The sequence below is a fragment of the Eleutherodactylus coqui genome, chromosome 3, assembly GCF_035609145.1.
Source record: "Eleutherodactylus coqui strain aEleCoq1 chromosome 3, aEleCoq1.hap1, whole genome shotgun sequence".
NCBI classification, from domain to species: domain Eukaryota; kingdom Metazoa; phylum Chordata; class Amphibia; order Anura; family Eleutherodactylidae; genus Eleutherodactylus; species Eleutherodactylus coqui.
The window spans coordinates 200,339,651-200,351,789 of record NC_089839.1 but is presented as its reverse complement, the minus strand read 5'-3'; the positions used below and the strand labels follow the sequence as shown (position 1 = coordinate 200,351,789).

Here is a 12,139-nt window from a genome sequence, read left to right as displayed (position 1 = left end):
GGGATCGGTAGAGATGGTATGGGACCCCCCGTGGGCCACGAAAATGAAAGCTAAGAGAAAAGCTTTGTTGTCCCTAGCAACCAATTACAGCACAGCTTTCATTTCATATACTGCTGAGGCAAAATGAAAGCTGCGCTGTGATTGGTTATAAGGGCAATGAAAGCTGCACTGTGATTGGTTGTTACTACTTACACTGCTGAGGTAAAATAAAAGCTGCGATGTGATTGGTTATAAGGGCATTGAAAGCTGCACTGTGATTGGTTGTAATTACTTATACTGCTGAGGTAAAATGAAAGCTGCGCTGTGATTGGTTGTTATTACTTACACTGCTGAAGTAAAATGAAAGCTGCGCTGTGATTGGTTGCTATTACTTACACTGCTGAGGTAAAATGAAAGCTGCGCTGTGATTGGTCGCTATGGGCAACATAGACAGATTTTCTTTTAGGTATTATTCACATGGCCAAGTGCGATTTTGGGCAGCTAGTGAAAGACGCACATTTGTATTATGTTTTTCTCTGTTCTTTACTTCCTGGTTCTTTCTTTATGTTGTCTCCATAGTAACATGCATTAAAAACGCATTGCAGTCGCATGAAAATCGCATGGCATTCGATTGCTATGTTTATTCAATGGTGCCCTAGAAAATAATGGGCGTTTCCTGAAGAAGAGTCGCACCAAAATAGGTCATGCAGCGCTTTTTGTGACTCGAACTATCGGTCCATGAGAGAAATCGCTCGTGAATGAATTGAAATGAATAGGTGCTTTTCCTGTGTGAGTTCTGTCCGTCTCAGGAGCGAATACATTTTTGGGGACCTTTCATATGGGTTGGAATGAAGGCCACATATCCACGGGCAGATGGGAACCCGCAGTGGAATCCGACCCTGCCTGCAGCCCAGGACACTGCGGGTCTTCTGTCTTCACTGCGGATGTGTGCAGAAGCGCCGCCCAGTGTGCCGCCGCACATGCGCAATGGAGTTGTTTTAAACTCCTGCTTTCCTGCGGAATCTGCAGCCCATCTGCAATTCAATTGCGGACGGGCCGCGGATCAGACAGCTTCCATTGACTTTAATGGAAGCCGTCCGTGCAGGGACCACACTGAAATGAAGGATGCTGCGGCAAAACCAATCCGCATGCTTTAATGCAGCTGCGGACGCCCATGTTTCTCTATGGGCAGCAATTCAAGTCCACCCGTGGACATTGGGCCTGAGATGTGGGACGCAACGCTAGCCACGGTAAATTCCGCACCAAAATCCGCTGGCTACCTGACTGCAGAGTATTTATAACCGAAAGCAGCATAAAGCTCGGATGTTTCTTAACCCATTAGGCACAGCCCATACGCCTTTTTATTGACTAATGGGCACATACATGTTTTTAAGGCAGTGCCTTGGCTGAATACTGACAGCCAGGCTCCTGCTCTAACTGCTTGGAATGGAGAAACCTCAGATCCTGGCAGTTTTTATATGCCGCAATCAATAGTGACTACAGCATGTAAGCAGATGATGGGGGAGGGGTCTCTTTATGTCCCCCATTGGCACCCCGCAACTTGATTGCAAGGTACCAATGGGTTCCCATGGCAGCTGGAGGCATGACAAAGGCCTCCATGTCTGCCAGGTAATTCAATCTCTAGACCCTACCTCCTGTGGAGTCTAAGGGCTCATGTCCACGGGGAAAATAGGATTTAGGATCCGCAGCGGATTTCCTGCATGCGGATCCGCATCCCATAGGGATGCATTGACCACCCGCGGGTACATAAATACCCGCGGATCGTCAATAAAAGTGATTTAAAAAAAAATGGAGCATGAAAAAATCTGGACCATGCTCCATTTTCATGCGGGTCTCCCGCGGGGACGGCTCCCGCGGGCTTCTATTGAAGCCTATGGAAGCCGTCCGGATCCGCGGGAGACCTAAAATAGGAATTTAAAGCATTTACTCACCCGCAGCGGACCGCGAAGCTCTTCTCTTCCTCACGGCCGCATCTCCCTTGGTTCGGCTCGGCGGATGTGCCCGGCGCATGCGCGCGGCACGTCGACGACGTGCCGGCGACGTGCCGCCGGCGTCAGGAATTCATCCGCCGGCCGAAAATGAAGATCCGGCCGTGAGGAACAGCTGATCTTCGTCGCCCGCGCCGGAAAGGTAAATGCTTTAAATTGCTATTTTCGCCGCTCATGTCCGCGGGGCAGGAGGGACCCGCTGCAGATTCTCCATGGAGAATCTGCAGCGGATCTGATTTTCCCCGTGGACATGAGGCCTAATAGTCTGATGTCACAGGCTTAGAAAAACGCACTGCATAAGTAATGCAGTGTACTATCCTAGCGATCGAACAAATACATCTTCAAGTCCCCTTAAAGCATTAGAAAACTGTGTCAAAAAAAGCTCAATAAAGTTTACAATTTGTGAAGTCCAGGTTAAAAAAACTACATATTTTTCCCCGCAAAACCAATTTTTTAATTGGATGAAATACCAAAGAAAATTTTTAAAAGCAGCACTTAAGGCGTATTACCGAATTTGTAACAATCTAAAAAATGAAAATATTTTATTATTCATCGCACTTGGTGAACGCTGTAAAAATAATTTTAAAAAGTAACACCAGAATTCTTATTTATACTTTGTTTACCTTCCAAAAAAATGCAATAAAAAAACAATCCAAAAGTCACATGTACCCCAACATGGCACCAATAAAATTACTACTCTTCCTGCAAAAAAACAAGCCCCCACAGAGCTCTGGTGCTGGAATAATATAAATCTTAGTAGGCAGTGATGGAGATTCAATTGTTTTTCTTTAAAAACGTGTTTTTATTGTGCAAAAGTAGCCAAAAACAAAAAAAATCTCTATAAACTTGATATCACAGTAATCGTGCTGATCCAGATAATAACTTTTTTTTATCTTATTTTTCCAAATTGGTGAACGCTGTAAAAGCCAAACCCAAAAACATTCGTGGAATTTCTCGATGTTTTTTTTTTTATCCCCCTTCAAAAATGTAATAAAAGTTCTACAACACATTTTATGTACCCCAGAGGGCTGCCATTAAAAATATGACTCGTCCCAAAAAGAACAAACCCCTATAGGGTGATGTCAACGAGTTACGTTCTAACAATGTGATGATGAAAATCACTTGGTCCTTAATGCACAAAATAGGCTCGTCACTAAGGGGTTAATGTTTGGGCGAAATGCCCTTTAAGTATTAGTGTGGGTCCAAATATGAGGGAATCCGGTGGGAGTTTTATGTTTTCTGTCTTTCTCATTCGGCTGCAGGGACTGGAGAGAAGAGGAGAGAGAGAGGAAGAGGAGGGGGAGGAGGAGGAACAGAGAGAGTCGGATAAAACGTAAAAAGCAGCGCAGGCACCACATGCTGGATGGAGTCTCTTCTCCCTGTTGCCCTTCTTGGAATCGACCCGCAGGACCCGCACTACAGCCATAGCAGCGTCCCCCCCAGCAAACAGCGAGGACTCTGCCCCCGTCAGGAACAAGAAGTTCTTTATGTCCAAGTGAGCTCCAAAGTGCTGGCACACCAGGGACCGCAATCACTGAAGGTAACAGCTTCTTGTTCCATGTCTACAGGGTAGAGGTGGGCAATGCCAGTGTCAGCCCTCACCCGTCCGTGTGTGTGGTGGAGCTGGCACGGGAGAACGCTTATATAATCCCAACGCTAAGAGCGATGAGCGTAAAGAATCGGAGCGGAGGAGCATCTGCAGGAGTCCTGCACATATAGAGTCCATCTATAGCTACAATGGGGTACCGTCATCAAACACGAAGCGCTGGAAAGCGACATAATACATGCATTGCGCAATTTTTAACATTTTAATTTTGCACAGGGCACGGCTACACAATTGTCAATGGTTGTGCCATGCTATGGCGAATAATACTGACATACGTGTACGAGAACCATAGGGAAAGATCTAGTTGCACCGTATGTGTTAAATGGCGCGCGCCAGATTTGGCACAACGTTAGTGCTTGTTCTTATTGGCAGGGAGCCCTATTAGAATTAACTTGTAGGTAACCAGTAAAGCTGGCATGCTGATGGTTGTAGTTCCACAGTAGCCAGAAAGTCGCGTGATTGATACGTTTTTGACTGAGCATGCTAGTACATGTAGTTCTTCAGGCTCTGCCAGTTACAGGATGCATGCATCACACCTTGGGTTAGCTATCTTTGCTGATACTTGTGGTTCTGCAGCCTCTGAGGGAGTCCTAGGAAGCTTTACTGTAATCTGTAGACCTCAGATATTGCTGATACTTGTAGTACAATTATCTCTAAACAGTCAATGGAAGCCTGCTGTAAACCAGAGGCTAAGAGGATGCTGATACTTGTAGTTGTACAACTTCCATAGAGTCACAGGAAACCTACCTGTGATCTATAGATTTGCTGATACTTGTAGTGCTACAATCTCCGAAGCGTCACATTACGGCAGTGATCTACAGACTAGCTATGATTACTGATACTTGTAGTCCTGATACTCCAGGGTGCCTGTAGTCTATAGAAGTGACTGGGACTTGTAGTTCTGCACAGACCTCCTCTGGACTTGGCAATGTTCTACTCTTATGTTTGTGCTTTTCTGGATGTTAGCAGGCGGTCGGGTCCTTCAGGGCAGTGTGCTGCCAGGCATCTTTATAGGAGGCTCGTGACCATAATGTACTTCATTATAATACAGGTCAGTGTGGTTTTTAGTGGTACATTTAGGCTGGCAGTGGTACATTTGGGGGCATTGTGATGGGCACAGTTATGGGGCTATGAAGAATGGCACTGTATGTGGCATTGGGACTGGCACTGGCATTGTATCTGGACAGTGTGTGCACTGAGGCTGGCAGTATATTAGGAACTGTAACTTTTGCTGTTTTAGGGGGCCTTCACACTTGCGATCACGATATCACTGCGTTTTTTTAAATGCAATTGTCAATAGGACTTTCTAATGTTAAAAACGCATCGCAGAAAAGTCGCAAAGCACAAACTTGCGATTTTTCTGCGATGCGTTTTAACATTAGAAAGTCCTATTGACATTCGCATTAAAATAAATGCAGCTATATCGCGATCGCAAGTGTGAAGTGCAGCTATATCGCGATCGAGGCTGACACTTTTGAAACACTGTTACTGGCATTAGTATAGGTCATTGTAACTAAGACTTATCTGGGCATGGTGGCTGACACTGTATGGGGCATTGTGGCTGGTACTATGTAGGGCATTGTATGGGGCGTTATGGTGGACACTATATGGGGCATTGTAGGTGACACTGGGGTGTTATGGTTGGTACTGTGTAGGGCATTATGGCAGACACTATATGTGGTATTGTGGCTGACACTGGGCCATTATGACTGGTGTTGTATGGGGCATTGTAGGGGACACTGGGGCGTCATGGTTGGTACTGTGTAGGGCATTATGGCAGACACTATATGTGCTATTGTGGCTGATACTGGGCCATTATGACTGGTACTGTATGGGGCATTGTGGCTCACACTGTATGATGCATTATTGCTGGCACTGTATGGGCCATTATGGCAGGCACTGTATGGGACACTGTGACTGGCACTGAATAGGGCATTGTTGCAGACCTTGAATGTTGCATTGTGGCTAATACTGTATGAGGCATTAGGGCTGGCATTGTGGCTTGAACTATATGGGGCTTTGTGGCTGACTCAGTATGGGGCATCGGAACATTATGGCTGGCAGTGTATGGGGCATTGTAACTGGCACTGAATGGAGCATTGGCTTACACGTTACGTAGCACTATGACTAATATTGTATGGTGAATTATGGTGGACACTATATGAAGCATTGTGGCTGACGCTGTATGGGGTATTGTGGCTGGCACTGCATAGGGCATTGTGGCTGAAACTGAATGGGGCATTAGGGGTGGCACTATTTGGGGTATTGTGGTTCACAATCTGAAGCACTATGGCTGGCACTGCCCGGAGCATCATGGCTGGCACTGTATGACTGTTTGCGTCTGACACTATATGAAGCATTGTGACTATACCTTCATGGGGCATTTTAGGTGGCACTGTTTGACGTACTGTAGTTGACATTATTATTGGGAACTTGTGACTAGCACTGCTATGGGGACATCATGGTTGGCACTGTAGTACAAACCTCAGCTGCTGCACACCTTCTTTTAAAAGAGGGATATTCATGTTTCTCTTCCAGAAGAGGTTCTGCAGCAGTTTAGATATGTATAGTAGTATTACATCTGTGTCCTGGTGACCTGTAATACATTTTACATGATGTATCTGCTCCTGGTTCATCAGCGGTGAGGGCCGCACACAATCAGCACAGGGAGGATTACTCTACTCATTACTAAGATGAAAACAGCCATAGAGCTGTCAGTAATCCTGATACCCACGGGGCCATCGCAAGGGCTGAATGCAGCCTTCCCAGAAGTTCAAGGGCATTGGGGTGAGACGCGGCAGGTTTGGCCCTTGGATGCGGTCAGGAACCTGCAGCCGTGTCCCTGTTGGAAATGCCAGTGACATTTTTTTGTACTGTGTCATGATTGCCACTAACATCATGTAAATGGATGGTGTGGGGGATGGGAGGACTTCTGGCATTATAGGGCATAGCAAAGAAGTTGTGCCCGCTGTTACAAAATATTCTTCTATGTCAGTGCGGAGCAGAGCAACCTTTAGTGCAGCAGTGAGACGTATCCGCGGTGGTCGGAGACGTAGGAACTCACCTAAGGCCGCTCAACAGCTGTAATGTGGCGGTAATTTGGTGCACCTGGACTTAGTAGAAATGGTGCCCAGGTGTTCGACGCTAAATACGACCGTAGTGCACCCTGCTAAACCGCTACATGTAAATTGTCTCCTGTTTTCTAATCTTTTCCACTGTGTTGGTGCCCCACTGATAAAGCGGGGTGCCATCCTCTGCCACAGAAGAGAAGGATCACATGACTGACGATTTTCCATTGTCTTTTAGTATGAGGCGCTCAGAACACACAATTACGTACCTGCTGTTATATATACAATCACATATAATGTCATGGTAACTCCACTATAAGCTTTACAAATATTCAAGGACTGCATATTAATTCTGTCTTCAAAGGATCCAAAATCCTCTGCTGATTACTGCATTCTGTTTGGTGGTCGGTTCTAGAATCATAGACTGGTAGAGTTGGAAGGGACCTCCAGGGTCATCGGGTCCAACCCCCTGCTTGCAGCCAACACCAGGGGGAGTTCACTATATACATTATCTATCTATCTATCTATCTATCTATCTATCTATCTATCTATCTATCTATCTATCTATCTATCTATCTATCTATCTATCTATCTATCTATCTATCCTCCCCGAAAATAAGACCCTGTCTTATATTAACTTTGCCCAAAAAGAGGTACTATGTCTTATTTTACATACCTAGCAGCAGCAGTTCGGGTCCATCCCGCTGCTCTCCGTAGCTCCACTGCACTTCTGGCACTCCTTGGCCGCCGACAGAAGATCCATTTCTGGTTGCGGCATTCATAAATCCCGCCTCCAAGAAGCAATGGCTGTGATTGGTTCAGCGAGTGCTGCTCAGCCAATCAATGCATCGCTCGCTGAACCAATGCAACGGCTGCAATTAGTTCTTCGACCGCTGCATTGATTGGCTAAGCATCATTTGCTGAACCAATCACAGCCATCGCGTTGTGAAGGTGGCATTTATGAATTGGATGAACTATGGCATCTATCTATCTATTGCTCTATCTATGTCTCATATGTTTCTATCTATCTATCTATCTATCTATCTATCTATCTATCTGTCTCATATCTTTGATATGATGTTATTCCAATTACATTATAACTCCACAGCAGCGTTGTTGTTATTTTCATGTGTCATTAATATGCTGCCATATGAAAAATCACCTCCTGTAGATAAATCTCTGTATTCTCTCTATGATAAAATACAAGATACCAATTTACTGGGACATGTTCACTCTTAAAGGACCAGTAAAACTGAAGCCAATGGCTTATAAATTCCAACAGCGAATGTAGCTGATATTGGTGGCAGATACATATATAAATGCATCTGAAGATTCTCTTTTTTTTAAATCAGATCATTTTTATTGAAGTTACATTTTTGAATACAATTATCCCTTGATTTCTACACATTTATTCATGTACAAGATACATAGAACATTGCGTTACCCACCCAAACAACACAATTAAACAGCTATATTTACTCCCGCCTTATAAGCTATCTATCAGAAAACTCTCTTCTTGACCCCCTACAGTCCGGCTCCCCCCCCCCCCCCCCCCCTACACTCGATAGCAACTGCCCTTACAAGGGTGTCAAATTACCTCCTGACAGCCAAATCGAGGAGTGACTACTCCTTACTGATCCTCCTCGATCTCTCCGCAGCATTCAACACTGTTGACCACAAACTCCTCCTCAGTATGCTTTGCTCTATCGGCCTAAAGGACACTGCCCTCTCCTGGTTCTCCTCCTACCTATCTGACCGCTGCTTCAGCGTCTCCCTTGCTGGCTCTACCTCCCCTCCTCTTCCCCTTGCTGTTGGGGTTCCCCAGGGCTCAGTCCTCGGCCCCCTCCTTTTCTCTATCTACACCGCCGCTAATAGACAGACTATCAGGAGATTTGGCCTCCAATACCACCTGTATGCTGACGACACCCAGCTATACACCTCTTCCCGTGACATCTCTGCACTTTTCCTCCAAAAAATCACCGACTGTCTGTCCACTGTCTCTACCTAACACTGTCTACCAAAACCTCATGAAAACTGACCTACTGGTATTTCCATCCTCTACTAATCGCCCTCATGCTGACATGTCCATCTCAGTGTGTGGCGCCACCATAACTCCCAGACAGCACACTCGCTGCCTCTCCATTACCCCTACATGCAATCTGTGGCCCAAACATGTCACCTGCACGTCCATAACATCGCAAGAATCCTCCCCTTTCTCACCACAGACACGCTAAAAACGCTTACTGTTACCCTCATCTACTCCCGGATTGATTATTGCAACTCGTTGCTGATCGGCCTCCCCTGCACCAGACTCTACCCTCTCCAATCCATCCTGAATGCGGCAGCCAGGCTCATATTCCTGTCCAGCCGCTACTCGGACGCCTCTGCCCTGTGCCGGTCACTGCACTGGCTGCCCGTTAAATACAGAATTCAATTTAAACTCGCCACCTTCATCCACAAAGCCCTCCACAGCACCTTGCCACCCTACATTGCCTCCCTCATCTCAATCCATCACTCCGCCCGGGCCCTCTGCTCTGCTAACGAAACCAGACTGAGCGCCCCTTTAATTCGAACCTCTCACTCTCACCTCCAAGACGTCTCCAGAGCAGCACCGGTCCTCTGGAACGCACTGTCCAAAACATCCGGGCAATCCAGGACTCACAAAACTTCAAAAACGCACCTCTTGAGGGAGGCATACCACATCTCCTAAACCAAACCCCTCTGTACTCCACCTGATAATATGCTCCCTGTCCCACAGACTGCAATCCCTGCTAGCCGCCATCATCCACCCCCTGCAGTAACACCGATTCAGCCATCACACGGCTTAATGTCTGACCATTGTCTATGTGTATAGCATCCCTCACTGTCCACCTCCCCATACCGTGCACATCTCCAGCCCTTTACCTTCTGTATCACCCCATTAGCTGTAGTATGTAAGCTCATTGGAGCAGGACCCTCACCCCTATTGTTTCCATCAACTGATTACCACAGGTAACCGTGGTTTTTGTACTTTTGTCTTTCTGTATCCCCCTGTCTTTTGTAAGCGCTGCGGAATATGTTGACGCTATATGAATAAAGATTATTATTATATTTAAACAAATCATAATCTCCCCCATCCCTAAGAAAAAAAAAACCTACCTCTTCTCCCCCCCTCACCTCTCTCTCTCAAGTTCTCCAAATCGCATCAGTTTTTCCACAATACCTCAACACAACCAGCATTCGATATGAACTATTCATTATATATATCAGACCATCTTCCCCAAATTATCTCAAACTCAGTCCAACAGCCTGTTTTTTTATATCTCCCTCTTTTCTCTGATCTTTGTGACACCTCTCCTCCTGTCGGGGGGCAGGCTGCACCCAACGGGCAGTAATTGGCTGCCGCACCTGATACACCACTGTCTGAATTCCCAGAAGAATACGCCCCTCAACAATATAATATTATAAAACAAAACAATATAATATTATAATTATCTCTAGGACCTCATGACAAAATTCCCACAATGTTCCACAATCCCAGACCGCATGCGTTCTATCTGCACCATCCATGTAACATTCCGGACAGTCCGAGTATAATCTAATCCCCATGTTACACAACTATAACGGAGTATGATGAACTCTATGCACTAAATACAATTGTGATACTCGTTGACCTTCAGATAGAGATATCATTGGAGTCATAGACAACAGTGATGCCCATTTATCATCACTAAATCCATCTAGTTTTAATATCTGATTAAATTTATTCATAAAGTAATAGTCGGAGATAATCCCTATTTTCATCCCTCTCACATACTGTTATAGCGGGGATACAATCTGTCATTTTAGAAACTAATCTACCATTCACCCCCCCCCCCCCTTCAACTGTTGCAATTGAAACACCAAAAAATCTATCCAAGCATTTGGAACTGCCGACCCACCAGACCGTTTTATCCCTTTGAAGGGTCTCCAGTTTAATTCTAGCAAATTCCTTGTTCTATAATAAACTCCTAAATATCGTATGAAGTCTAAAAAAATATTGTGATGGAATCCAAACCAGAGAGTTTTGAAGTATATGAAGGAGTTATGACATCAAAACCATTTCGATACGATTTCCCTTGCCTATTATCGACAATGGGAGACAATTCCAGACCTTGACCTTCTCAAACTTTCCTACCGATGGAAGCAGCTTAGCTGAAATATAGTCTTGAGGCTAGAAGATCCCACAACTCCCAAATAATAAATTCCTTCACGTTTTGTAATTGCATTTTTCCCAATGAATAGTCCACCGGTAAGGGATCTAAAAGATGAATTACAGATTTACCCCATTTAATAGTGAGACCAGACATCTTACCATATATATCAAAAATGGACATAATAGGACTCATTGATCTACTCACATTCCCCGTATACAACAGCAGATCATCTGCATATAGTAAGATACTCCATACTGCAATCCGACTAGATCAGATAATTGTCTTATCAAGCCAGCCAGGGGCTCCATTGCCAAAGCACCTGAAGATTCTCAGCCCTGGGAATATAATAGTTACCGTAGGGGAGCGGATATGATTGCACAACACTGCAGTAAGGATTTACATACAAGGCTGATAACAGGGAGCAATAGTCAGTTGGTTTTTAGACGACCTAAAAAGCAAGTTTGTCCAATAAGTGAGCGATCCTGGCTCACTTGCCCTGTCCGGTATAGCCGGCACAACCCTGAAGCCTGTAGGCAGCGTTAGCCATCGACCAGCGTCATGAGTAGCTCATCTGTGTGGATGAGATGTTAATTATGACGAGGCTTTATGTGATTTCCGGAAGGCGAGGAGCGTTGTAGAAAATAACAGATTAGAAGAATCCGTCGTCTTTGTTGTACCAGGCGCCGCAAACCCTTTGTGATGCTGTAAATTAAAAAACACTGAGACTTTTATCTTCATATGAAAGCAGCGAAAATATCATCAAGGAGATTCCTGCTGTAAAGTAAACATGGAGATTGTCGGACGCCGCGGTCTAAGAAATAACTTTTTTTCAGTCTTAAAGGGATAAGATGCTTCCAGAAGATATAAGATGTTAGAATAATGGAAGTGTTTTGGTCACTGGTTATGGTCGGCAGTGCCTCACCTCTGCCCTCCGCCGGTCTTGGCCATCCGCGGTATGTCATGTGCGGTAGACGCCACACTGTTCATATCGTCATTTGCTTGTTCATAGGCTAAACGTGCTTCCTAGGCCCGCCTCTTAAAGAGGCAACACACACACAGCTTTGCCATCCGCAACCTGGCGTGCTTTTTGGGTTATGTAAAGGGGTTTTGCCATCTTGGCAAATTATCCCCTATCCATAGGGTGGGGAATAAGTTGCCGAATGGTGGGGATCAAGTTTCTGGGAAATCCATTGATCCAGGCAAATTGCCCCCAATGGGTCCCATAATCATGACAGCAGTGGCCAAGTTTGCATGCTACCGTGTCATTAACATCAATGGGACCTTGATGGTGAAGGACATATG

General features: G+C 45.3%; 1 protein-coding gene across 2 annotated transcripts in view; it reads left to right on the top strand.

The window, feature by feature from the left end:
* The first annotated feature begins 3,276 nt into the window (after positions 1 to 3,276).
* Positions 3,277 to 12,139, top strand: part of KLHDC8B (kelch domain containing 8B) — a 123,645-nt gene continuing 114,782 nt past the window's right edge. The window contains exon 1 of one of the 2 annotated variants that reach the window (XM_066596764.1): positions 3,277 to 3,528. The gene's annotated coding sequence lies outside the window, so the exon portion shown is untranslated. The remainder of the gene's footprint in view (positions 3,529 to 12,139) is intronic. The other variant, XM_066596763.1, reaches the window with a different exon arrangement.